General features: G+C 42.8%; 1 long non-coding RNA gene across 1 annotated transcript in view; it reads left to right on the forward strand.

Annotated features, from left to right (window-relative positions):
- The first annotated feature begins 660 nt into the window (after positions 1-660).
- The window catches only part of LOC121715165, a 95,714-nt gene continuing 70,838 nt past the window's right edge, over positions 661-25,536 (forward strand). The window contains exons 1-2 of the long non-coding RNA XR_006033540.1: positions 661-980; positions 3,653-3,724. This is a non-coding gene — a long non-coding RNA (uncharacterized LOC121715165). The remainder of the gene's footprint in view (positions 981-3,652; positions 3,725-25,536) is intronic.

The raw sequence follows: 25,536 nt of genomic DNA on the forward strand, positions 1-25,536 counted from the left end.
CCCCCTAGGGTCCTCTTTTAAAGGGCTCTCCCTAAAGTCCGCCATCCATCTGTGTAATGGGCCTTGTCAAAGTTTTGAGCGTATCAGCAGTTCACCAGTGGCTGGTGCCTCTGCTTCTGAAAGCTTGGTGATTGGTCATGAGAGTGGGTGCCATCATGAGCTGTCAACCCCCCCCCCCCCCCCCCCCCTACTGCTACCCTCAGTACCCTGCTGCCGTCACACCCCTATCCTGGCACCGGTGTTGGATAAGGCTCTGCAGTCTGACTGGCACTGCATGCTGCTGCTCTGCTCTCCTCCCTGTAGCCGCTCCCCGCAGCCAAACTGCTGCCACCGCCTGATGCATAATTGAATGACTGGTCCAGTCGATTGCTCTGTGCTTTGGGCAGGCTCATGTGCCAGCGCCTGTGGTGGCTAAGCCCTGGGTTCAGCAGCACCATCTGTGTTTGAAAGATCTGGCTGATAACATGGTTTCTCTGTGTTAATCATCACAGTGGCAGGCACATGTATCCCCCTCCCTCTCTTTTTGCGTACACACACACACACACACACATCTAAAGCTGCAGATCTACCTACACACTCATACAAATATTGTTAATGAGCACACCTATCATTCAATACTTACTCACACACATGCAATACACAAACATATGATGTTTTGTCTAATCCTAGAGATTGGGATGTATTCTTATATATAGGCTAACATACCTTCACTTCCTCAACCATCTCTCTGGGTCTGCTTGAGTCTCCCCTAGGCCCCCCTACCCTCCAAACTGATGCGCAGTGCCTCAGGCAACCCCAACAAGCCCTGCAATGCCGGGGCCCAGGCGTTTGAAGTGAGGTTTGCTGCGTGGAATTTTCTGCTACAGTTGTGTTATGACTTGAAGGTCTGTGAGATGCTTGACGGCGGAGAGAAGAAAACTTGCTGTAGGACTTCCTGAAGGGCAAGAGCAAAGCAAGAGCGAGCCACTCGGCGTAATCAGGTATGCACACCCTCATTATGCTCTGAGATTAACACGTTTGGTTTTTCCAAGTCTCAGACTTACCTCCTCTCCCCCTCCTCCAAATCACAGTCATAATTGCCATCAGAGACCCTCGTGGCCCCGCTAACTAATGACAGGTTTGGGGGAACGGTTGTGAAGGCTGCACAGCTTGGCAGGACTTTGTCTGCCTTTGAGAAAAGTTTCCGGATTTGACTGTTTGCTTTGCCGCAAGCTTTTCATCAGAGACACACTTCGTTTTCTGTTTTGTGCCCACACCCCCCCCAAACCCAATCCCACATATCCCTGCTATAATCATCCTCTTCTGATGAGAGGAAAGTCGAAGGAAGGAAAAAAGAAGTTAAGGGGGAAAATTGAGTAAACGGTGGATGTGAGTACTTGCTATGCAGAGGATTATGAGGTAAATGTGGGCTGTGGATGGGCTTCAGGAGCTTGTTACTGAGTATCAAGAGGGACCAGTGGCTTAACCTGTCCTTTTCCAGTGGGGGCTCTCACCCAGACAGGTTTTATTTGCTGTGCTTATCAAATACATCTGACTCACCTGACTAATCAACATCTTGAAGGTTTTGATGGAAGAAGTCAAGCGTATTACGTTAAGGATACTATATGCGAACAAAAAAACGGCCAATATCAACACCAGATGCTTCTGGCTTACTTTCTTGTCAGTGCTGAGCAACCAACTAGGATCATGATTGTAAAATTAAACAGTAAGGAACTTCGCACAACAGGGCATATGGAACCTTTCAACAGTCAACAACATCATTTTAATGGCAACTGAAGGAGCTTTTATTGTGTGATCTGAGCCCCCCTGCAGACACAAACAGGTGCGCACACACACACACACACATATTCAAATACTCACAAATGCACATACAACACATGGTCCCAAGCAGTTGCTGTCTGTACTGTGGATAGAGTTGGTACATCAGACCATGTGTCACACAGGCCCCAGCACCTGGACAGCATGTCAGTCCTTGTTGTGCTAATGAGCTCAGTGATTGATAAAGATGTTGTCGGTTCGGCACTTTGTGCTGTGCTCAAGAGTGTTGTGACTGTATTGTTTGCATGTAATTGTGTCTGTGTGTGTTTGTATGCAGGGAGGTGTTCGGTGCCTGTGCAGTAAAAATGTCTCGTAAAGACTGTCCTTCACTCAGCAACAGCCATCTTGATTTAGCAGATGGATGGGTTTTCTTTTCATTCAGTCTAAAAGCTCTTCATTTGGTAAATGATTAGTCTGAAGCTAACACACACACACACACACATGTTTTGCTTGGTCATTTGTGTGTGCCCTGATGCAGACCTCAGTGGATGTAGCCATGTAAAGAGAAGACAACAATAGCTATTTGGTTTGAATGGACACAAAAGCAAAAGAGCCTCTCTCAGCAGTATGCCCAATGACTCTTAAAAGTGGCCCTCTGAAGAGATGGCTTGATATTATCTCCATATTTTCTCCATGACCTCTGAATATATTGAACAGTCCCAATACAGTTCATATGTGAGTATCCCATTTTCACAGAAGCTCATTAGCGCTTCGGACTTGTTACCGGAGGGTTGCCGGTTCGAACCCCGACCAGTAGGCACAGCTGAAGTGCCCTTGAGCAAGGCACCTAACCCCTCACTGCTCCCCTGTGTGTTCACTGTGTGCTGAGTGTGTTTCACTAATTCACAGATTGGGATAAATGCAGAGACCAAATTTCCCTCACGGGATCAACAGAGTATATATACTTATACTATACTATGTTTGTGTGTGTGTGTGTGAGAGAGAGAGAGTGTTCATATCTGCAGAAGTGTCTTCTACTTGCATTCATTCTAAGCTAGAGTCTAAAAGAGGAAAATGAATTTTTCATGAGAGGAATATTTTTTGTTCCCATCTCTCTCTGTCTTTCACTCACTCACTTTTACTTACACACACACACGCACAATCACACACTATGTTGCATCTTTCTTGAGCATACATGCATGCTTATGCACACACTCACAGACTGAATATTTTGTAATGTGCCCTCTACAAAATGTCTTTCGCCCTGAAGCAAAAGCAGGATCTGGAGCGGTTTCCATCAACATGTGTCAGCTCACTCATACATACATGCTCACCCATACACACACACAGTTCAAGGAAAGAGATGAAAATAAATATTATCATATTATTATATAAACCCTTTGTGTTTTTCCATACATGTGTGTGATTGTATCTGTACAGTATACATGTTGTGTCTCTGTATGTACATGTGTGTGTTGGTTTGTTTCGTTGCATGTTTCATCTGTGCTGCATTGCACATCCTGTAGGGGAATCTTGTCCGGCTTTTAAGCTCTCTGTGCCTCTCAGTGGAAGTGCTTGTTGCCCGTTGCCACTGCCACTCGGTTGCTACATCCCAGAGCTGAAATTGTTAACACTTCACACCTCCTCCTCTCTCGTCTATCCTTCCCTCTCTCCATCTGCTCCTCTGACCTCTCTTCAGGCATGCTGTTCTCCCTACCAGTAAGTTTAAAAGCAAGCTCTCTCTCGCTCTCCTCGCCTCTCCTCGCCTCTCTTCTCTTCCTCCCGACACTGACAGAGCGTCTCGCTTAGCCTGTAAACAAAACCCAGCTGCACCAGCCATCTCTCACCGCTGTCTGTTCTCTCTCCTTCGCTCCCTCCATCCCTGCACACAAAGATGCCGAACAGAGGGATGCTGCCAGGAGACAGAGGAGTGAGGAGGGTTTGATGAAGACAACCAGTCAGAAGGGTAAGGATTTTGCTTTTCTTATCCATTCCATCATTCCTCCACTCCTTGTATGTGTCCCATCGTCTCTCTTTCTGTTTTGTTTTGTTCTGTTCTGTTCTCCAATCTTATAGCTATGGTACAAGAGGAGTTAGTCTAATCGTATGTCAGAAGAATTTTACATGTAATGGAATCACAAGTCTGTGTTTGTGTGCCATGGAAAGAAAGAGAGTTTGAATGCTGTGTCTGTTGGTGACGCTGTCTGGAGTTTTGTCTGTTGCCCGTACATGAGTTGCACCATCACCTTTGGCAGTCTATGCTCATTGAATGAATTGCTTATTAATGTTTTTGGCAGCCAGGCGCAGACAATTATGCATGGGAAGTAATTCCGATTAATGTGAGTATAATAAAGTATCAGCAGGATCAACCTGGTGGCTATGAGCGAGTGATGCCACCTGTTTCCAGCCACATCCACTCCTTTAACAGGAAAGATAAATATGACAAAATGAAAAGCTCATTTAGCACATTAGCGAAATTAGCTTTCTGTTTTTTTATTATTTGTTTTACCTTGAATGATTCATCAGTGCGCAACAAGTCACCCCTGTTGCTTTGCTGTAGTTTTAGTAGGCATGCTTTCCTCTACCATCAGCAGGTGAGTCAGATGGTTGTACTGTGAATCACTTTCGTCTGGTGAGTTGAAATCACTGTGTCCAAGTCAACATACTAATTTAAATGTTGTTCTCTTCACTCTTAACTGCAGCCCCCCCCCCCCATGACCTCATAGTCTTGAATTTCCCCTTGGGGATCAATAAGGTATCGATCTATCTATCTATCTATACAAACGCACTGCTAGAGTGAGTCCAGATCTGTTGATGGGTTTAAGCATCATGTATGAAATAAATATCTTTGGACATCAATGATCAATTTGGTAGATGTCTCAGCATCTCAGAGCCCAAGTAGTACGCCGTAGGGCCACAGCAGGTACATTTTGATACCCTTATCGTGAACATTGGGGTCATTCCACATGAAAACCTTCCCCCTTGACCCCCCCTGTTTCTTATTCACTGATATTGTGTGACTCTACATCTCAAAGGAAGGTCTGTTGAGTGATGCCTCCACATTTTTAGTATTTCTGTGAGATTTTTACTTAAGCCAAATACCCAAATTTCAGGAAAAAGGTGTCCGTAAGTCATTTTTGCAACTTCAGAGTAGCTAATCTCAGAAACTACTTCAGTCTCAAGAATGATTTTTGGTATGCAAACAGTCCATATACTTTCATTCATGTGTCAAACACCTGACACACCTGCTGACGATGACACATAAATTATTATTATTACATTACATTTAGCAGACACTTCTTGACCAAAGTGACTTACATATGTCAGCTATATTACAAGGAATTACATTGTCCCCAGAGCAACTCGGGATTAAGTGCCTTACTCAAGGGCACAACGGTGGAAGCCGGGAATTGAACCGACAACTTCCAGGCTACTGCACGCTAGCCCAGCTCCTTAACCACTACACTACCACCGCCCAAAATTCATTTTCCTCTTTTAGACTCTAGCTCAGAATGAATGCAAGTAGAAGACACTTCTGCAGATATGAACACTCTCTCTCTCTCTCTCTCTCACACACACACATAGTATAGTATAAGTATATATACTCTGTTGATCCCGTGAGGGAAATTTGTCCCAATCTGCTGATGGCCCCTCAATTAGGCGGCAGCCTTCTCTCAATATAGCACATTCAATTTCTAGCCACAAACAATTTGCAAGGGTGTAAGGTTTATTTTGCCTTCAAGTGGTTGCCAACCCTTGTTGGTATCAATTGTTTTTATGTACAGATCTCGGAGCCTAGGCTGCCTACAGAGGCGCGTTTTTCTGACGGCCTGCTTATGGGGCAGGCAGCTAGCAGATCGTTAGGAAAGATTAAATGAATGTGATGATTTATGTTTGGGCCTTTTTTGGGCCTGAAATGTGTTCTACAAAAACTTGTATAGAGCTGATATCTTCAAATTTGAGTAAAATTGGTTTATTCTGCTCTTACTCTCAGACTTAGCCATAGATTACTCGTCATTCACTCGTCATAATGCCTTGTTGCCCATTGCCCAGCTCTCTTCCCAGCATTAAGTTAATATGGCTATGAGGTTTGGTTTAGTTGTACCGTGGCATCGTAGTTAGTGCTCTGAGGACAATTTACTGCTTGAAGCTCAAGCGTGCCCAAACGGCTGTCTGTGGAGATGGACTGCTCTACAGACAACACATAAGGCTCACCCGGGTCTCCTCTACAAGATAGATGGCCACATTTACATGCTCCTTCCCATCAATACAAGGCATTTCTTTCCCTCCCATTCCTCTCCTGCTCTGTCTCTCTCTCGTTTTCCCTTTACCCCTGTATCTCGTTTGGCACACACTATATTTCATTCTCTTTTCTCTTTCAGACTCTCGTTCAATCTTTTTTTTCTCTCACTTACCCTTTCCTTCTCTGTCACATCCATTCTCTCCTTTAAATTTCTTTGTACTGCTGTTTCAGTCTGTTACAAAAAAAAAATGCATCACATAAATTAGAGGCCGTCTGGGAATATCATGACTGTTAATGCATTATTCACGGCTGAGTGACAGCAGTCAGTAATTAATTGCCTGCCCAGTGAATAGCGCTCCAGTCGGTAGAGAGCGATGGAGTAAGGCAGAGATGGGTGCCCACACGAGTAAAATAGTGAATAACATCAGCTAATGAATGGACAGGCTAACAGGCTCCGGAGGCAGTAAACCCGTGGATGAGTCAATTTGATGGGACACGACATGCGGGGTTCCACTTAACTTCTCCATTGTGTCTTATCGTTAATCGAAGGTGTTCTGCTTTTCACCTCAGGCACATCAGATTGTTTTAAATATGGCTACAAATGCCATCTGTCCCTCCCACGCCATGATTAAAGAGAAGTAAACACAAGCTCAGGTTTGATATGCTATCAGAGCTCTTAGAATAAACTGTCAGTCTTCATTAGCTCTCTTGATATTTTTCTCTGGTGTTGGTGTGTGGAGACTTTAGCTTCACACCCAAAGAGTTAGTGCAGATTATGATCATGACATTTTTGCAGAAGTCTGTACTTGTGTAATCATCTGGAAGTGATTTTATAGTGTTACTCCTCAATGTCAGGCCAGCATCTTCTCTTTGGTGTCTCAGGATTAGGGCTGTCAAGCGATAAAAAAAAATCTAATCTAATTACCGGTAATAACATACTCTGTGTTTAATTAATCTAAATAAATCACAGGCATCCATTTTTGCTGTCAGAAGCAGTCAGTCTTTTTGGCAACTCTAAAGCTCCACCTAGAGCTCATAGCCTACCTCCAAGTTGCTTTGCATTGAGATGATACTTCAGACTTGACGAACTCCTATGGTACGGAAATTCCTTACTGCAGAAATCACAGAGAACATGCTCTTGTCAACAGTTCCATCTGGCCGTTTTTCTAAGGCTAAATGTTCCATTCACTGGACCAAGCAGTGTTTTCTCGTCTGCCTCCTTCAGTCACTGTAGTCAGAACTGCACTTGGTCAAAGGTCACTGTGAAATGTGATTAATCAGTGTTAATTTTTTTAACAAATTATTCTTTCTGTAATTAATTAATCGAAATGAACGCGTTATTTTGACAGCCCTACTCAGGATCATTCATGACTGAATTGTACACCCCATTACTTTTTCTAACAAGTAATGAAATATTAATATTGTATATAGTAATATTGTTATTTTGGTGGCAACAAATTCTTCATAAAGTTGTTAAACCTCTGGGATTTTTAAAATGGCAGCTTCCTCAAGATGGTACAGATATTTCCAACGTTACAAACCTCCAATGAAGTTATTTCCATACTTGTGTTTTTCATGTTTCGTAGCCCTCATTCAAATTTCATGGCATAGCTTCAAGCCTATTCAAATTAGTGTGCTTAATTGAATAGTATTTGCAATAGCTGGATGCATAAATGCTTGATAAGGCTTTACCAAGTCATTAATAAACATTTAGGACCTAATCCTCTCATGATTCAAAGCAAAGTAATCAGGACTGCTGCATGAAGAACTTCTTAACAACTCTGCAGATTTGTCTTCATCTTAGATCCTCTTTTTGCAAGCCCGCCATTGTTTTAATCACTGTATTAAGCAGCCTTCAGACTGTTGGTTTATGAATAAGAGATGCATATTCATAAAGAATGCATAATGCCTAGTTTGCACAAGCAGTCTTTATTTATACATGCAGCGAGATGAGGCCTGGTGACAAGCGAATGGCAGTCACTGAAAGCCCTCCTGAAGGACGGTTCTGTCTCTGTTGCTTACGAAACGCTGGCAGGGAAAGCGGTGCCATATTGCAGACGGCCATCTTGTTTTCTCCTCCATATGTTTCGTCTGGTTTCAGGAAGTGCTGGAAAGCGTCTCAAGCCTTGTAATGGAGAGCTAACTACTTCCCTGGGGGGTGCCTGTGCACAGATTGACAGTGACAGACAGAAGCTGTTGATCACAGATTAACTCCCAATAGATTACTGTCAGCTTCATGAATATTCCCTAATCTTTGATGAGCCTGGATCCTTGTTACTTTTTTCCAGAAGTCTTAGGTGTGTGTGTGTGTGTGTGTGTGTGTGTGTGTGTGTGTGTGTGTGTGTGTGTGTGTGTGTGTGTGTGTGTGTGTGTGTGTGTGAGGGAGAAAGAGAGAGAGAGGGAAAGAGAGAGAATATGTGTTTATCCCTCAACCATACACTTCTTTGGTTTACTTGTAACAGAACCTGTTATTTATTCTTGCAAAACAAAATCCACTCGAAGTAAAAGTCATTCTCATGACTGGGAGAAAATAAATCTGGAATGCAAACGCAAATGCAGTGGAAACAAATGGCACAGCCATTCACACATCTCTTTTCAGGACTTCTTCCTTAGACCTCCTGCCTCAGATTTAGCAAGTTGTCATGGGCCTCCTTCTTCCCTCTCCTCTCTTGAAGAGAATAAATGGCCATGACCGTAAAGCAGCTGCCGAGCCGTCTGCAGCCTAGAAGAAATAAATGATGCATGACTGTGTAATTTATGATGAAGTTTAACACAATGCCATGCTCATCCGCAGGAATGATCGGCTCAGGCTTCATTGGCTCCATGTTGCCTCAGGGGCTAGGAACAAGAAGCCTGTCTGAACACTAGCGGAGGGAGCAGGGAAGGAAGAGTGCCGGCGATGTGGAAGTGGAGGGAGTGGCACTGGCAGAGAGCGAGGGATGAAAAGAAATCAAAATGGAGAGAGTGAGAGAGTCAAATGAACTAATATAGAGATGAAAGAAGAAGCCAGAGTAAAGGCAAGAGATAAAAAAGCAAGAATTGCAAGTGTGAAAGTCCTATGGTCACCCACAAATGGATGGGACAAATGAAAGGCAGGAGTAACAGACACCATGCCCCAATTCACCCCCTTGTGTCAGTATGAAGCATCATTCTCTACTCCTGCCCCAAACCTCTCCAACAACTGTCCTTACTCCACTCCCCTGCTCTGTTTGTCTATATGGCTCATTAAGGAGACTTTGGGTGCTACCCGTCGAAGGACAAAAGTATTAGTGCCCTGACTGGCATCACCGTCATCACCCTGTCGAGGTGTCAGTTCAGCACCATGGAGAGGGGAACTCAGACTTCTCCTCTCATTACTTGGCTAATGGGCAATTAAGGGCCTAATTTGACCGCTGAGCTGGGGTACTTTTTACGGCGCCAGAGGGCTAACTAAAAAGAACTTTAGAATAAAACACACATAAAGTTGCAATAAAAACGAAGTAGTTTTTTTGGCGAGTAGCTCGTAACGGAGTGGCTTGGTTGATGGGACCCGTTTCCTTTCGAAATGTGGAGGGCTTCATTACAGGCAATAGCTATCTGCATGGCTCGCCCAATTTCAAACAACATGAAGTCGAAGGTGCGTGTAGTTCTCCCTCTCTCGCTGTTGTATTTTGTGCGCCTGTGTCGGATTCGCAAGGCTGTTGCAAGTACTGCAGGCAAAATCACAGCGGCTCTGCTCTAATTACCAACAACCCTGAGAAAGTGCTTTGTTTTGAAGTGAGGAAGGAGCGAGGAGGAGGAGGGGGGTGGCCCAAACCCAATAACATCGTTAATTAATCAAGTCTAATGCGGTGTTTGCTTTCTGCCACAAACTTTCATGTGGCAGGCTCTTTCAGCTTCATTGCTCTAAAGGCTTTGAATGAATGCACGGTGCCTTATTTGTCAACATTCCTTTATCATCCTCAAAAATCTGCTGCTAGAAAACTTTTCACAACTGTTTGCTTTTTATAATAAGCTGGTAGACCCAGTAGGCCTTATACCAGCTATGCCTACATTCTATCAGCAAGTGTGGGGAAAATTGATTGTCTCCAAGCTCATAAAATCAATCTGCACTGTTGTCAGCACTCTCCACCTCCATCTAGACGTGTCAGTACAGAATGACTTTGGTATTCTCCAAATGAAATAATAGGCAGCTTGTAAATTCAGCAGAGAGACCCTGTCTCTTCCATTTACTGGCCAGCCTTACTGATGTCTTCCCTCGTGCCGAGGTTTCTTGTCTGTGTGTTGTTATAGGCCTGTCCAAGTCATCATTTTAAAATTGCATTCCGATAACCTCAGTACTTACTAAGCAGCTTTATGGATGCACTAGCTTTTTGTGATGACAGTGTGCATTTGTATCATCTTCAGAGTGTATCTATTGATTCCATCCATCAGTTGTATACATCATCTTAGGCTAGTTTTTAAAGAAGTCATATTTTGTTTTTTTTAACCTTAACACAGAATGATAAGGGAGTCATGCCTAACAAGACATGGCGGGGCTGCTGTTCAGGCTGGTATAACAGAAGGCTTGTTTTCAGTGCAGTTTTATCTCACCGAGACATCCCTGGAGTTTCACAGAGTATCTTTGTGGAATATCTGTTCATGTCAAGAACAGAAGTACTATAAATAATAAACAGTAGTTTATATCCTATTATTTTTCATTTTTCACCAGGCCCTCTCCATGTTCTTGCAGTAGCTATGATTGTATTGGACATGGAGTATTGGATATTGGATTAATAGTACAGGGGTTGGTAAAGTACCATGCTTCTGAAGAATTAATTTCAAAATGTGAATATTTTTGTTGAGGAAATGTTTGCTGTTGTTCAAACAATTATGTGGAATATTGTCAATATTGTATTTTAAAAGAAATAATAATGTTGTGAACTCATGAGTAATACATGCCCATGGAAATATGATATGTGAATGTAAATAATAACTGATGAATGTAAATAATAGGCAAGGGCTGCATCTATCAGTTGATTATTCTGTTGACTAATTTCTTGATTAACTGATTAGTTGTTTAATTGATAAAATGTCAGGAAATATAAACAAATATCGATCAGTGTTCCTCAAAGCCAAAGATTTTGTCCTTAAATGCCTTGTTTTGTCCACACGCCAAAACTACCTAGTTTGCTGTCATAAAGGACCAAGTAATGCTGAAAATATTTGTTTAAAGGCTTCCTATCTAAGTTTTTCACCTTAATATAACAGCTTTGAAGTCATTTAACAGGCAGAGACTAAATTTCCAAAGTCGGAATGAAATCATTGGAGTTTTACTGGAGTCACAGTGCGCTCCCGTCATCTAGAACGTTTAATGTAAGGTGGCAATCCTAGCGATTTCAAGTCTGTCAGTCAGTCAGACTTAGCTCATTCAAATAGTGACGTGAACTGAGCTCTCTCCAGCACCAAACATTAAGGGGTTATTTGGTTTCTTATAAATGATGATTAGTATTTCATGTGACAGAACAACTCTATAGCCCAATGATCTGACCGAAAATACTTCTACAGATCTAAACACTTTACCTTCACCTACTCATGCATATGGAGACATAAAATAATCTATTTGATGTCATTATACATAACACTGCAGTTTGGGGATGTCAGACATCTTTTCCAAAGTCTACTGCAGCCCTAGCCTAGCTGGCTACGGATAACCAGCCTTGTAATTTGCTCTCTAAAGTCCCAGGAATTCACAAATTGCTTTACGACAATTGTGCAATAGCCTAGTGTTTGTATTAAATCATGTTATATTGCCTTTTCAGTGATCTTTGCCGGTTTGTAAAAAAGCCATATGTAGCGTGTCCAGGAGGACGGGAGCCATGAGCAGTATTCACGACAGTTGTATAAAATACATACTTGCAACTGCAGGGGGAGCGCAGTAGTGCGGAAAAAAACCAAAAACAAATCTGTAATGGATACCTTTTAAGAAGTTGCAATCAGCAAATGTTGAGGTATATTCCTTAAAAAAGAAATATTGAGGTATTTTCCTGACTACTAATTGATTAAGTGATTGATTGTTGCAGCCCTATACTATAGATACCATGTTTCAGTGAGAATCAGATAAAATTATTCTGAATTAAAATCATTAAATAATTTTTTTTGAAAATACTGAGAAACATTTAGGTTGACGAGGCTTGGATTTAAATGTCCATCCCTGCAGTCTTTTTGCTGCCCAGTTAGCATTTATTTCACATTACAGTCCACCAGGAGATTAATTTACTATGTCTACCCTCACATCTGCCTCGGTGTCCCTTGATATTCCCCATTGCCTTTAACAAAGCACCCCACGCTGGGATATTTCTGAACACCTAAATATAGCAATTTTTCATATTCTCAGACACAGTAAAGCAGGTACACACTTTTCAGAGAGAGAGAGAGCGAGAGAGAGAAATCTAAAAAAGGCTATTTTTTCAAGGAACAGTCTGTTGTGGAAATGATGCCATTTGTTAAAAAACTGTCGTTTGAGTGGATTCACATGAAATAAATGTTAACTCTCCTGACAGAACATTAATAAAAGCACAGGGGATGATTTAATGCTGAGGCATGTTAGGGAATACTGGAAGGAAAAAATGTGATGCTGTTTCAGCAGGGTTAAGAAAAGGACCCTCTTCTGTGGTATACAACGGCGTGCTGTGGCCTGCACAGTTCTGCTGGACTGAGGCTAGAGGATATTACTTGTGTGTGGCTTCTTGGCTCTTATAAGGCTTTGTGTGGTTGCGCAGTTATGAGTCTTTGAGTGTGAGTCTACTGGCATTTAAGCATTCCTGTCAGTGACTCCCTTAACATTCCTTTCAAGAAGATTGATGCAGAAAAACAGCAGATTGTCAATGCTACACTTTGCTCCTCAGATTATTTAGAAATGCAAAGGTTTTGTTCTTCATCAAACTGTCACTAATTGCCCTTTCTGCTTAGCACAGGCTTGTTCTGTCGCTGAGTCTCTGAACCTGCCGCATTTTAGTTGTTGAAATAACACAACCACTTTTTCCCTCCATGGGAATATTTCAGTGTTTATTTGCATCAGGCGCCAAACTATTCCCATTAGGTGTGGGGCTGCTCGAGGCACTGCTGATGCACAGTGAGACTGAAGACGCTGCCTGCATGTGTGTTTGGGTTGCCTGCATGTGTGTTTGGGTTGTCTGCATGTGACTGTGTTTGGGCTTCCTCCTGCCCCTGACCAAACAGAAAATCAAGCAAGCAAACAAAAAGACACCTGAGAGGACAAAGGCACTACCTTTGATTGCTTTTTTATACCCCTTGGGAGGTTACGTTAGTGACCTGTCTTTGCTAAGATGTTGATGGTCAGGAGTCAGGACATACAGAACTGCATGTTGTACATTGTTAGTCCCATGCTAGACTTTGCATAAAATAGTGCATCCAGCTACTTGTTCCAGTATTTAAATGTCCCCAGGAGGTGGATACTTGTATTGAAGCACAACTGAATGTCATAACTGTCACATCTGAATATCTTAATGGTTTAATCAACTTGAAAGAACATAAAAGTATCTGAATTTCTTCAACAATCAATTCCTTTTGGGGGACCTTTACACTCACACTTTAAATGTTTCTAATTAGTTGCTGTTTAATTTGAATAGGTAAAAATGGCATGAGGCTAAATCATACAACTGTCAAGAGGTCATTGCTTAATTACTTTATAACTCCAATATCCAATATAAATTGCCACTTCATCTTCTTAAAGCCACAATATAATCTCAGCTGCATTACAAACAGGCACTGATGATGGAACTAACTGCACCAAGTTTCAGGCTTTATTTGTAACATTTTATTTTGGGCTTTGTACAATGACACCATGCTGTAAGCAGTTCACGACAGTCACGACAGTAACTAATGAAATAATTTTACCTATGGATTTATTTGATTGTCAATTTGTTCTGTCTTGATTTCTGTGTAAAGCACTTTGTGTTGCACTCTATGCATGAAGAATATGCTGTGTAAATAAAATAAGTGCTTTAGCATGCGGCGTAGATATACTTTTTATAATATATAAATTAAAAAAGAGGACATTTTCTGGTTATCTATAAAATTATTCTAGGCTGCAAACATCCTTTGCCAAAGTCATGTGAAGTTCAACACCACGTTTCCTATTGAGGAGCAATATTTTCTGCCTTTCTTGATGAAAAGTTCAACACCACGTCTTCTATTGAGGAGCAATGTTTTCTGCCTTTCTTGGAGCCTTTGTTGTTTGACTTTGAGTCTTGTAGGAAGAGAAAATAAAGACACCACAGTATCCCATCTCCTCCTCTCCAACATCGCCTCCATTTCATCTGTCCCTAAGCATGCTGGGTAACTCAATCAGTTTGCCAGACTCTATGTGGCTCTTTGGGTCACTCCTGTGATGGCTCATGAAATGAAGGCATATCTTGTACTGGGGTGGTGTGTGATTGTTCCCTTCAACAATTCTCTCATACACACAAACACACAGTATCTCTCTCTCTCTCAATCCCTGGTTCTCTCCTCAGTAATCAAGTCATGTTCTTTATCTGATCACATCTATGAAACGGGATGCTCCCAATTCAGGTACAGGTAGTTTAATTTTTTAATCTTAATCTTAAAAAACCTGTGGATTTTACAAAATTGGAATATGTGAGAAGTTGGAATATATGAATGATGAGTGTATGCTGAATTACTTATTGGTATGTTAATTAATCACTGTGGGTTTTACCTGTTTATGTGCTGGGAATCATCAAAGTACAGTATGTGTGTTGGAGATACTCGATTTTGTGTGTGTGTGTGTGTGTGTATTGGTGCATAGAGCGATCCAATGTGAGGGCATTTAATAAAGGTTTTGATCCGTGTGAGATAAGGGGTGATGGTGGTGGTACTGTAAATGTTGTTGTAGGGATCCCCCCCCCCCCCCCCCATCTTATCATTTCTTTTCTCTCAATCTCTGGTTCTTCTATTCGTCTTTCCTCCCTTCTTCTCTGTATCTTTTCCTCTGTATACTTCTGTTTCTCCGCATCACTCTGATTGGCTCTAATACCATCCAACTCGCATAAAAATGTCATTAGTGTTAAAGGAGAGACATTATCTCTGAGCTATTCACTTTTCATTAGGTCCCGCCAGGTCCCACAGGGTCTCCATGGCGACCGAGATGGCCATCCCTCTAACCAGAGTGATTAACTGTTCTCAAGGGGGCTTGATTGACTGCTTGTGTGTGTGGGTCTGTGTGTGTGTGTGTCCCTGACCAAGGATACATGTCTGTCCTTCCCATGTGTTTAGTGTGCCGGTGCCTAAACAGTCATGCTTGTTAAATGCTATCTGCAGCGCAAGCTTGTCATCGAATGTTCTACCCGATCAACCTGTCGTCCAAATGAAGCGATCAATTAACAAACGCCATTAAATTAAATCACTTTGCCAAGTGACCCATGGCAGGGATATTTGTTAGTCCACGAGAGTGATTAATTATGAAACAGAAGCTGTCATTACAGTTGTGCTAACACGGAGTAGAGGAGAGAATATGACTTGCAAGGATTTGAATGCGCCGTTGACCCCTCCATACTTGTACAGCAGTTATTTGCATAACATTATGATAATAAAGTCATTGGGACTCGGTGTGTCAGTGTGCGTATTAATGAATCCTAATCAGTCGGTGGGGTGATGCTACTCCAAGGGTGTTGGCTTCAGTAATGCACGTTTTGAGGCTCCACTACAGAGAGAGATAGAGGGAGCGATACGGAGTGAGCATGGTGGCTGCTCAACAGGGATCCTCGCATGACCCCCTTGTCTTCTGGTCGGCATGAGGCTGTTTGCAAGCGTGCTAGTGCACCACGTGTCCTGCCATTCCTAATCACTGTGTCGGCCCCATGCTGCACATGCTTTAAAGACTTCATAGCAAGCCGCCCTATAATGCCCCCCTCGATATTAAATAGTGAAACAAAAAATTAAATCCATATCAAAGGAAATTTGAGTCGTATTTTAATGATTTTTTGCGTGGTGGTGGGGATTTTGAGAGGAGGGCGCTGGGACCGGGAGATAGGAGTTAGATGAGGTGAAATGAAAACATTACGTCAGCTCGTTTCATCTCCCCTCAGCTCGAGTCACTTCAAATGCCAAAGAGCCTGGACGTTTTCAAGAGCACAAGTTGTGCTCTTGGCTTAGAAAGTCGACAAGAAAACTTACTATATAAACTTACTATACTTATACTATAGGTACTTGAAATCTTTATTTGTCTTCCCCCTTCTCTCTGTTAATTTGATTTAATAGGAATTGATGTGTTTTGCATCTGTGGATGGAGAATGGAGATGAGATCTGTATTAGGCAATAAAATATGAAATGTGCGTGTGTGTGTGTGTGTGTTCTGATTGTGGATGGTCAGGGCACTACTGTCCTTTTTAGGCTAGTCATGTCTCTCTAGACTGAATAAGATCAAGCAATTTAATGCTTGCCACCTGCTTATCTAACCTTTCAATCCAACTCTGACGGTGTAAACTGACCAGTCCAATTACAGCACGTTATTAATGCATGACTGCTGTGTGTGTGTGTGTGTGTGTCTGGTGGTTAGGTGTTATTGGTTAAAACAGAGCAAGCAAAGAGCTGTGTGCAAAGAGCTGTGTGTTAAACATTTGGAATCCTCCCTGAAATCCCTTTTGCCGGTGGCTACTGTCAGACAGCTTGTAGTTGAAAGATCAGTGGTGTCTGTCGGGAGCTGCCAACACTTCCCTCTCTCCCTGCTGAGGCATTGGCACCATGTGACTGAGTCACATACTTGGGTCTCATCAGTGCACCACAGTCTCATGGCTCACCCAATTTATTATTCACATGCATGCAACTGAAACCAACTGAGTAATGGAGGAGAGGAGGAGGAGATGAAGAGAGAGGAGAGTCCTGGTCCTTAGCCTTCTTGTGTGTGCCATGTCCATGCTTAATCCATGTTGAGCCACCGCTGAGCCAAAATGGTGGAATGTCAGTGCAGTTTCTCTCCCTCTTCCAGATTACTGAGGACATTAGCCTTCTGTCCTCGGCGCTCATTTCCCCCACGCAACAATACATCACTGACAGGCAGCACTTGAGCTGTGACAGCATCATTAAAGCCGAGTCTAACTCATGAACTCCAGACCTGCAGTAGGCAGCCTGCTCGCCTCCTCCCTCCCCCACAACTCTGAGGAGAGTTTGGGGCAAGGCTAAGACACAGAGAGAGAGAGAGGGGTGGAGAGGTGTGTGTGTGTGTGTGTGGGAGTCTAGCATAGTTAAAAATGCTACATAAAAAATAAACAACTGAAAACTTTTGAGACATTTGGGAAGGATGCCTGGGGTGTTTTTGTGGATTTTGCAGTGTGGGAGTCAGGACTAGGCCAAGGCTGTGCGTCTTACTTTGAAAGAAAAGATCAAGGTATTGGCCATCACCAGACGCCCCCGTGATGCTGCTCAGCACTCCTAATTGCAACACGACCCAGCGGCTCCAGGGAGCAGGTCAACCCACCTCTCCTGCAACAGTCTGCCTCAATGTCCACTGATCAAGGACAAACTTGGCAAATGTTTTGAGCCTCTACCCAAAAGGGTTCCACGAAAAAGCATCCATGTTTTTAGAGTGAGACGATACATCATAACTAAGGCACGGCAAGTGTCGTTATTGCTTCTTTTATTTTGTTATTTTCTTTTATTGCTGTTATTTTCTGCACTCTGTGGAATCATGGAGGTAAATTAGCAGTACAAATAGGGTGTTCAGCATCAGGACAGGAGGTTGTAAAAGCAGAGGCTTTTTTTGGCTAACATAGACCTCAAAGGTGCTGAGACAAGCAGTATTTAATTAGCTATACATATTAGTATCATTGCGGTATTGCAGTCCTAGAAGCACTGTGGGGGGAAAAAATAGTTAATTGCCCTCTTTAGAGGTTCCTTATGAAAGGGTCTTTGTAGAGCCCTTTTGGGTTCTGCACTACTTCTATCGCGCTCTCTCTCTCCCTCCCATTCCTCCCCATCAACTAGCATAGCAACCGCTTTATTTAGTATATCAGCCACCATATCTACCTTAGCCACACCTTAGCAACCATCTTAATTATCCTAGCAACAACCTAGCAACCACCACTATAATGTCAACCTAGCAACCACCATAGCAACAGCTTTATTTAGCATAGCAACAAACATGCCTACCTAAGTAAAACAATTATACATGCACTGGTAATTCCTTGGAATTGCATTTCTAGTTTCTTGTTTTCTCTTTCTGTTCCCTTTTCTTTCATCTTCCTCTTAGTCACCCTTTTCTTCTGAGTCTTTCTGTTTCCTCCTTGAATGAGTGCTCTCTGTGATAGGAGATGCACCCCTTCACCTAATGGTATGTAATAGGATCACCCCGTATCCATTAAATGAGGACTTGAGTAGTTGGAACAAGCTTGTGAACTACCATGGCTTAGCTCCTTTTGCTGAATTCGTTTTTGCCTTTTACCAATATTGCAATTGTGCATAGCCGAAGAATCACAAACAAGCAGTTTGATGGCTGATCTCGGGCAAGCGGGCGGGCAGGCAGGCAGGAATCTCTTTTCGTTTTATCCAGGCTGTGCACTGAACTGTCTCATTATAAATAAATGGATGGTTTTGTTTCCTTCAAAGCAATTGTGGGGATTAATGACTGGAGTGCATGTGGGTCACATGGGCTTTTTTACTGCTCGGCTGTTGTACCTCACTCTCATCAGGCTTTCAGGAACCAGGATGCACTCCTCTGTGTTATTTGTTGCTGCTTTCCTTTTTGTTTTGGTCTTATTTGTGTTGTCTCTTATAGCCCCCCCCCCACACACACACACACACACATTTTCCTACATTTTTAAAAAGCAGAGGAAGAAGGTGAGTGTGTTAGCAATGCTTTTAAGGTGGAAATAAACAGAGTCAGGGTGTTGTGTTGCTCTCTCCCTTTTTCTCTCATTCTTTTTCTCTTTACCTCATCAGCTTTTATGTCTTTCCTCACCCCGTCATTTCCTCCTCTCTGCTGCCTACAGTATCTCTTACCCTCAGTTCTTTCTCTGCCTCACCCTATACTACCTTTTTTACTTTGTTTCCTTTCTGTACATTTCTCTCTCTCTCTCTCGCTCTCTCTCTTCTTGTTGCCTTATTTATAGGTCTAATGCGACACTTCAATTCTTTGTGGATGAAGGGAAGAAGGAAGTGAACGAAGGAAAGATGGAGGGAAAGAGAGAGCGATACAGCTCTTGACAGAGTAGATTGATGATGTAGTGCACAAGGAAGCAGAGGTGAAGGCAGGAAAAAAAGGGAAGAGGAGAGACAGAAAGACATGGTGTGTATGTCTCTGTGTGTGTGTGTGTGTATGTGTGTGCGAGAGAGGGGGGGTAGCAGGGGTTAAGTGCAGCTGTGTTGGTTAGGGGGGAGGAGGTAGAGAGCAGCACTCTGGTCAGCATCCTAGGGTGTAATATCCCTTTGTCTGCTCAGGTCCTCTCATTCATTTCTCTTCCCTCACACTCCTCACCAAGACCTGAAGCTCTCTTACAGGGCAAGCCAGTGGCTCTGAGCTCCGCTCCTCTCTGCTTAGCCCGAATGTTTCCCTTCTGCTCCTGGGGGAAACATTATCATCTCTTCAGCAATCGTTTGAAATAATATTCACGGTTGTGGGAGTGGAGGAGCCGGCATAAAAAATAGCATTGAATATTGCACAGCACAACTTTTGGTGGCCTACTTTATTAAGTAGCAGTGCAGTGGTTGTAATTGATGTGTTTTTGCAGAAGTGTCTGGTGCTATAAGCATTAAATGTCCATGGTGAAGGGATCGTATGAGTGGTGGAAACATTACCTAGATTGGTGGTAGTTGCAGTGGCAGCAGCTGTTGCCATACAAGTGATTGCTATCATAAATAGCTTCAGCATTAACAGTTGGAATAATGATTAGTCTGTCATGGGCACATTTGCTAAATTAAACCGTGTGCTTTCCTCTCTGTCTTTATAATGCTCATTAGCCTTTGGTAATTCCCCTGTGCCTCTGTTGTATTTGTAAGCTGTTGCCCTGGGGAGAGACAGCCTTCATTCTCTGTATGCATTGCAGAGGATGGTTGAGAGTGTATTGAATGAACACAACTTGATGGTCGAGGGTTTGTGTTCTTGTGTTTACAGTATATAGTGTTTTTCCCCCCTCCACAACGACAATGTTCTTGGCCTTGGCTGAGATCTTTAGCATTTTTACAGACATAACCTCACAGTGAAGTAGTTGAGTAGGAGAATGTGCCCTATGCTCTGTGTGGGGGCTACACAACAATATGTAATTAGCATAGTCTCCACTCCATCTTACCCTGACCTTGCCAACAAGCCAACACATTACCATCTGCCTAACGGGCTGCTGGTTTGACAACCACTCTGACCCAGGACCTCTGAAGTTGCCCTGGTCAATGCACCATCAACAAGATCCTGTAAGTCCTGCGAATTGCCAGATGGAGGAGCCATGGATTTGGATTCTTCCTCATGCATCATGCACCATTCCCAAGTGATTCACCTTGTTCATCCCGCGGCCATTGTAAGCCAGAACGAGGCTACTGGGTAAACTTGCCATCACACCTCAGTCCAGCAGATAGCGTTAATGCACTCTGTTTGCAAACTGCAAAAAAAAAATGTACAGAAGAAAAAGAAGGTTACTCTGGCCGGCCAGCGAACCCTTCTTTTTCTCCTGTGTTTTTTTTTTTTTTTTCTGAACCACACCGTTTGGCTGAGTATCAGAGCTCCTGATTCAGATCTTTTTTATTTTATTTTCACTTATCTGCGATCAATGCCACAAATCAACATTCTTATTTCCCTTAATAACCACCACCTTTCGCTTATACTTGCTTCTCTCTATCTTAATTCAAGTTAAGTTTGGATTAATTCACTGCAAGGTGTGATGTATTTACCTCACATACCTGGCTGAACATTTGGTTTTAGAGATAAGTGCACCAAACAAACACCTGAAGTTTGGACATCAAAGGGCCCAAACCATATCTCCTACTCTATTTCACATGAAAGTCAATGTGTTGTTATCCTCAGCATAACAAGATAAAGATGTTAGACCTTAGCATAGACATGGTCTTTATAAGGATGATGTTTGAGACTCGCTGATATTGTTGCTGAGTGATTGATTGCCATAGAGATTATTTCAGTTGCTGACCTGCTGTCAAAAAGAATCATGAGCTGCCTAGATTTAAACCCACTCCTTTCCTCCTTCCCTCTCCATTCTCTCTCTCACACTTATTTCTGTCACTGTCTTCCTTTTCATTTTTATTTGCTGTGTGTTTTGCCCATCTGTGTTGGCTGGATACGACTGTCACTTAACCCTCTATACCCCATAGCGGCCGTCGATGAGCGGCATTTACCACAGCTGTGTAAAACGAATATGAATATGCAACTGTAAGGGGTACCCAGTTGCAAAAGAAACCCCTCAAAGCTACAATGAATACCTTCAAGGTGCAGTGTTTGATTAAGTAAGAGGAAATGAATGAGGGAGGGGAGAACAAAAAAAGTTAGAGAGAGAGAGAGGGGAAAAGAAATGTTGGAGTCCAGATTGTGTCCTCATTGTTGTGTGATTGTGTGAGAGGTCTTCTTGCTGCAGGAGAGGATTCTGTTGTGGTCCTGCTCTGCCATTATTTGCATGATGTGAGCTCCAGGCTGCTTCCTCTAATCTAATCACGCCTCGTAGCGACATGCTTAACCTGCTTCAGGTACTTTAAGCCTGAGGAGCCCCAGGACCAGGACATTTAGTTCCGATCGATTAAGGAGTTTATTTTAAACCCATAAAAGGTGCTACACTCCACAAGTATCACTTGGTTGCAGAAATGTGTTTGACTGTGAGGTAGAATGTAGACTTCCAGCCTCAAAAAATCAGAATGCAAGAAATAGTGGCAGGGATTCCTCCCCAGGTGAACATTGGCAATGAAAGGAAGGACTGGAGTTGATCAAGCCCTGTGTGAAATTGTTGTAATTATAGCTTAATTAGCTTGATATTTACTAAAACATTGTGTTTAAATGAGTATAGACACGTCTTCATTGATCATCTACATCAACATTTCTCCTCAAGCTTGGAGATGTAGTCCAAATAAAGCAGGGCTGAGATGTAGTCCAATTAAAGCAGGGCTGACCAAGGGAGTTCCCAGAGCTCCACACCTTTGGTCCTCTGAGGGCTGCCCAGACTGTGAGGCCCTTTAGGGTTTGCACATGGTCCCTGTGTGATCTGTGTGTGTGGTCGTTGCTACAGAGCACCCGGGTAAGCTTGTGTGGGCTTTCTGTGGTCCCTGGAGACTATGCTCACAATGAACACAATGGGCATCAAATGTCTATCTAAGGGTACCAGACTTAAGGCTCTGGCATGCTCCTGCGTCACATTTGCGCGTGTCCAAGACGTGCGTCATTTTTGCCGTGGACGTGAAGCATACTCCAATTTCTGCTGTCCTGAATGCGCGTTAAATTGTTAAGGTTAGCGCCTGCGCACTACGGATTAACTGTGATACTCTGCCCCACCAACTGGGGGCGGTACGTCGAGCCTGAAAGTAGGACACAACCACCAAAGAAGCCTGAAACGCCTGAAGAAAAGAAGAACTTGGGATGTGCGAGCACTAAACGAAGGAAGAGCTGATGAAGGAAAAAGCACCACGAGTACGTTCGCCTGTCTGCTGGGAAGTTTGATAAGCTGGCCCATCGCATCGCTCCATTTATCATCCACCAGAACACACACAGCACACCTGTTGGTATAGCTGAGAGACTAGCTTAGCCTACTTGCTTATTAGGCTACTCATGTAGCTAAGTGACTCGGTGCTGCGAGGGCAGCAATATTGGTGCGATACAAAGTAAAGACATTTTTCTGAACACATGCAGCAGTGTCATGGTAAGAAAGAGTTGTGCGTACAGATGTCCTCAATTAAATTTGTATTGAGTCTTCACACCTGCCTCATACCAAAAAGTATGAACCAAAAACCTGTAAATATGACGTGTCAATAAAAGTTTTGAAGTAACTATTTGTGTTCATAATGTATGTCTCACTGTGATAATGGGTGTATTTAGAGCGAGCGGTAGCCTAGGTTATTCCTTCAATTATTATTATGATAACATTATCCGGTGTTGACAGGCGAGTTTCGAGATTGAGTTCAGCATTGTTCAGGAGTAGGCTAGGTAATAATGATTGCACCTGGGAGAGGTAGGCTACATTCCCTTTATTATTATAATCACTATTGATAACGCATTATATAAGGAACAGGCGAGAATGCATCTCGATCAGCAAGTGTTACATGGGTTTCGCCTGAGCGTTGTAGATAGATACCTTTAATTGGCTCTGGGTTTTGCGATTTGATTTCAGCATACGCTCATTTTTAAAAGATGCATTTAATCCGAAGTCATGTCAGCTCTCTATGCAGGGAGTAGGGCTGTCACTTTTATTCGAACATGACGTGAAATATCCGTAGTCGAACTACAAATAAACTATTCGGTTTTTAGTGCTGTGTAGCGCATTTCCCGGTGTTGACAGGCGAGTTTCGAGATTTGAGTTCAGCATTGTTCAGGAGTAGGCTAGGTGATAATGATTGCACCTGGGAGAGGTAGGCTACATTCCCTTTATTATTATAATCACTATTGATAGCGCATTATATAAGGAACAGGCGAGAATGCATCTCGATCAGCAACTGTTACATGGGTTTCGCCTGAGCGTTGTAGATAGATACCTTTAATTGGCTCTGGGTTTTGCGATTTGATTTCAGCATACGCTCATTTTTAAAAGATGCATTTAATCCGAAGTCATGTCAGCTCTCTATGCAGGGAGTAGGGCTGTCACTTTTATTCGAACATGACGTGAAATATCCGTAGTCGAACTATAAATAAACTATTCGGTTTTTAGTGCTGTGTAGCGCATTTCCCGGTGTTGACAGGCGAGTTTCGAGATTTGAATTCAGCATTGTTCAGGAGTAGGCTAGGTGATAATGATTGCACCTGGGAGAGGTAGGCTACATTCCCTTTATTATTATAATCACTATTGATAACGTATTATATAAGGAACAGGCGAGAATGCATCTCGATCAGCAAGTGTTACATGGGTTTCGCCTGAGCGTTGTAGATAGATACCTTTAATTGGCTCTGGGTTTTGCGATTTGATTTCAGCATACGCTCATTTTTAAAAGATGCATTTAATCCGAAGTCATGTCAGCTCTCCATGCATGGAGTAAAGGCTGTCACTGTCTATGATTAGTTTTATTTTATTGTTTACCATCTCATTCAGTGCTATATGATCCAGGGCTCATGACCAAATCAAGCCAATATAATAGCCAGTAGCCACAATGAGCCCATGCAGCCACCCTGTTTCGACAATCAAAGGTAACGCACAGAACGGCCAGCAGACAGATAATTACGTCCCCAACTCATCTAAAATGTGGTGTCTTGAAATACTTTGGGTTCTACACCATAGATGGTAAAGTGACCGTTAAATATAATGTTAAAGAATGTATCTGTGGATTGTGGCTTTACATCGGTCGAAGTTGACTCATGTCGTGGTGTCTCACGTAACTCAAAGCCAGGCAAGCTGAGGACAGGCGCTCTGTTCCATCGTCGTTATGGTAACCAAACAAGTCTTCTTCTGTCTAGGTTTGTTTCTACGTTTAAGTGTTGTTCTTCTATGTGGTCCACCTACTGGAGGGGAGTGTTTACAGCAGTTCCGTTTCACACATGCGCAGTCTACGCGTCACTTTGACGCGCGGTCTTAAATTTCGGTCGACTCAAAGACGCGACGCATGCTGTAAAAATGACGCAATTCTCGTCACGCGCTCACCACTGCGCGTGACGCAGACGCGGGAGCATACTTTGGGCTTTAGACCCTGCCATGCTGTTGTTTTTGATATGATCGTTGCTATATTTTAGAATTTTTAGACTAGTGATCTAACTTAGACCTGGGATGAGACCATGTAGCGTTTCGTCTGTGCGTCCCCTTTCTCGAAAGCTTTGCTCTCTACTGGTAGAATGGCACATGATGCTTTGCTGATGTGTGTGTGATATGATCTCATCGCCAGGGTAAAATGAGAAACAGGCAATAAATAGTTGCCAACCATGATTATTTCTTTGTGACAAGATGTGCATGGATTTATTCAGTTGAACGTGTTGCTCACTAAGTTAAAGATGATGAAGGCACAGTGGAATTGTGGGATGTGCTCAAAGACAGTAAACTATCAGAATATCTGGTTACAGGCTTAATTAATGCCCAACAGTAATTTGATGGTGTTTTGCTGCTCCTCTTTTAAATGTTGTTTCTAACTCATGCATGCTATTTTCAGCATCGATGGCAATAACTGAATGGAGCCTGTGCACTTCTCTTGTTTATCGATTTCTATGTGCAAGCTCATTTGTGTGAATCTGCGCAACATTTTCATTATTCAATATGCACAAATATTGATATTGTGCTTAGTGCGATAAGCTCATTTGATTTTCCGACAGCCTTGGTATGGGGGGCATAATCACATCTCACAACTCCATCTCTGTAATTATTTATTAAATAGTAGGTCCTTGGAGGAAGACACAAGACATTCTGCTATGAGTGGTAAAACTTCAGTTGTATTATGCAGTGATA

Source organism: Alosa sapidissima, chromosome 1 (genome assembly GCF_018492685.1).
Source record: "Alosa sapidissima isolate fAloSap1 chromosome 1, fAloSap1.pri, whole genome shotgun sequence".
NCBI classification, from domain to species: domain Eukaryota; kingdom Metazoa; phylum Chordata; class Actinopteri; order Clupeiformes; family Clupeidae; genus Alosa; species Alosa sapidissima.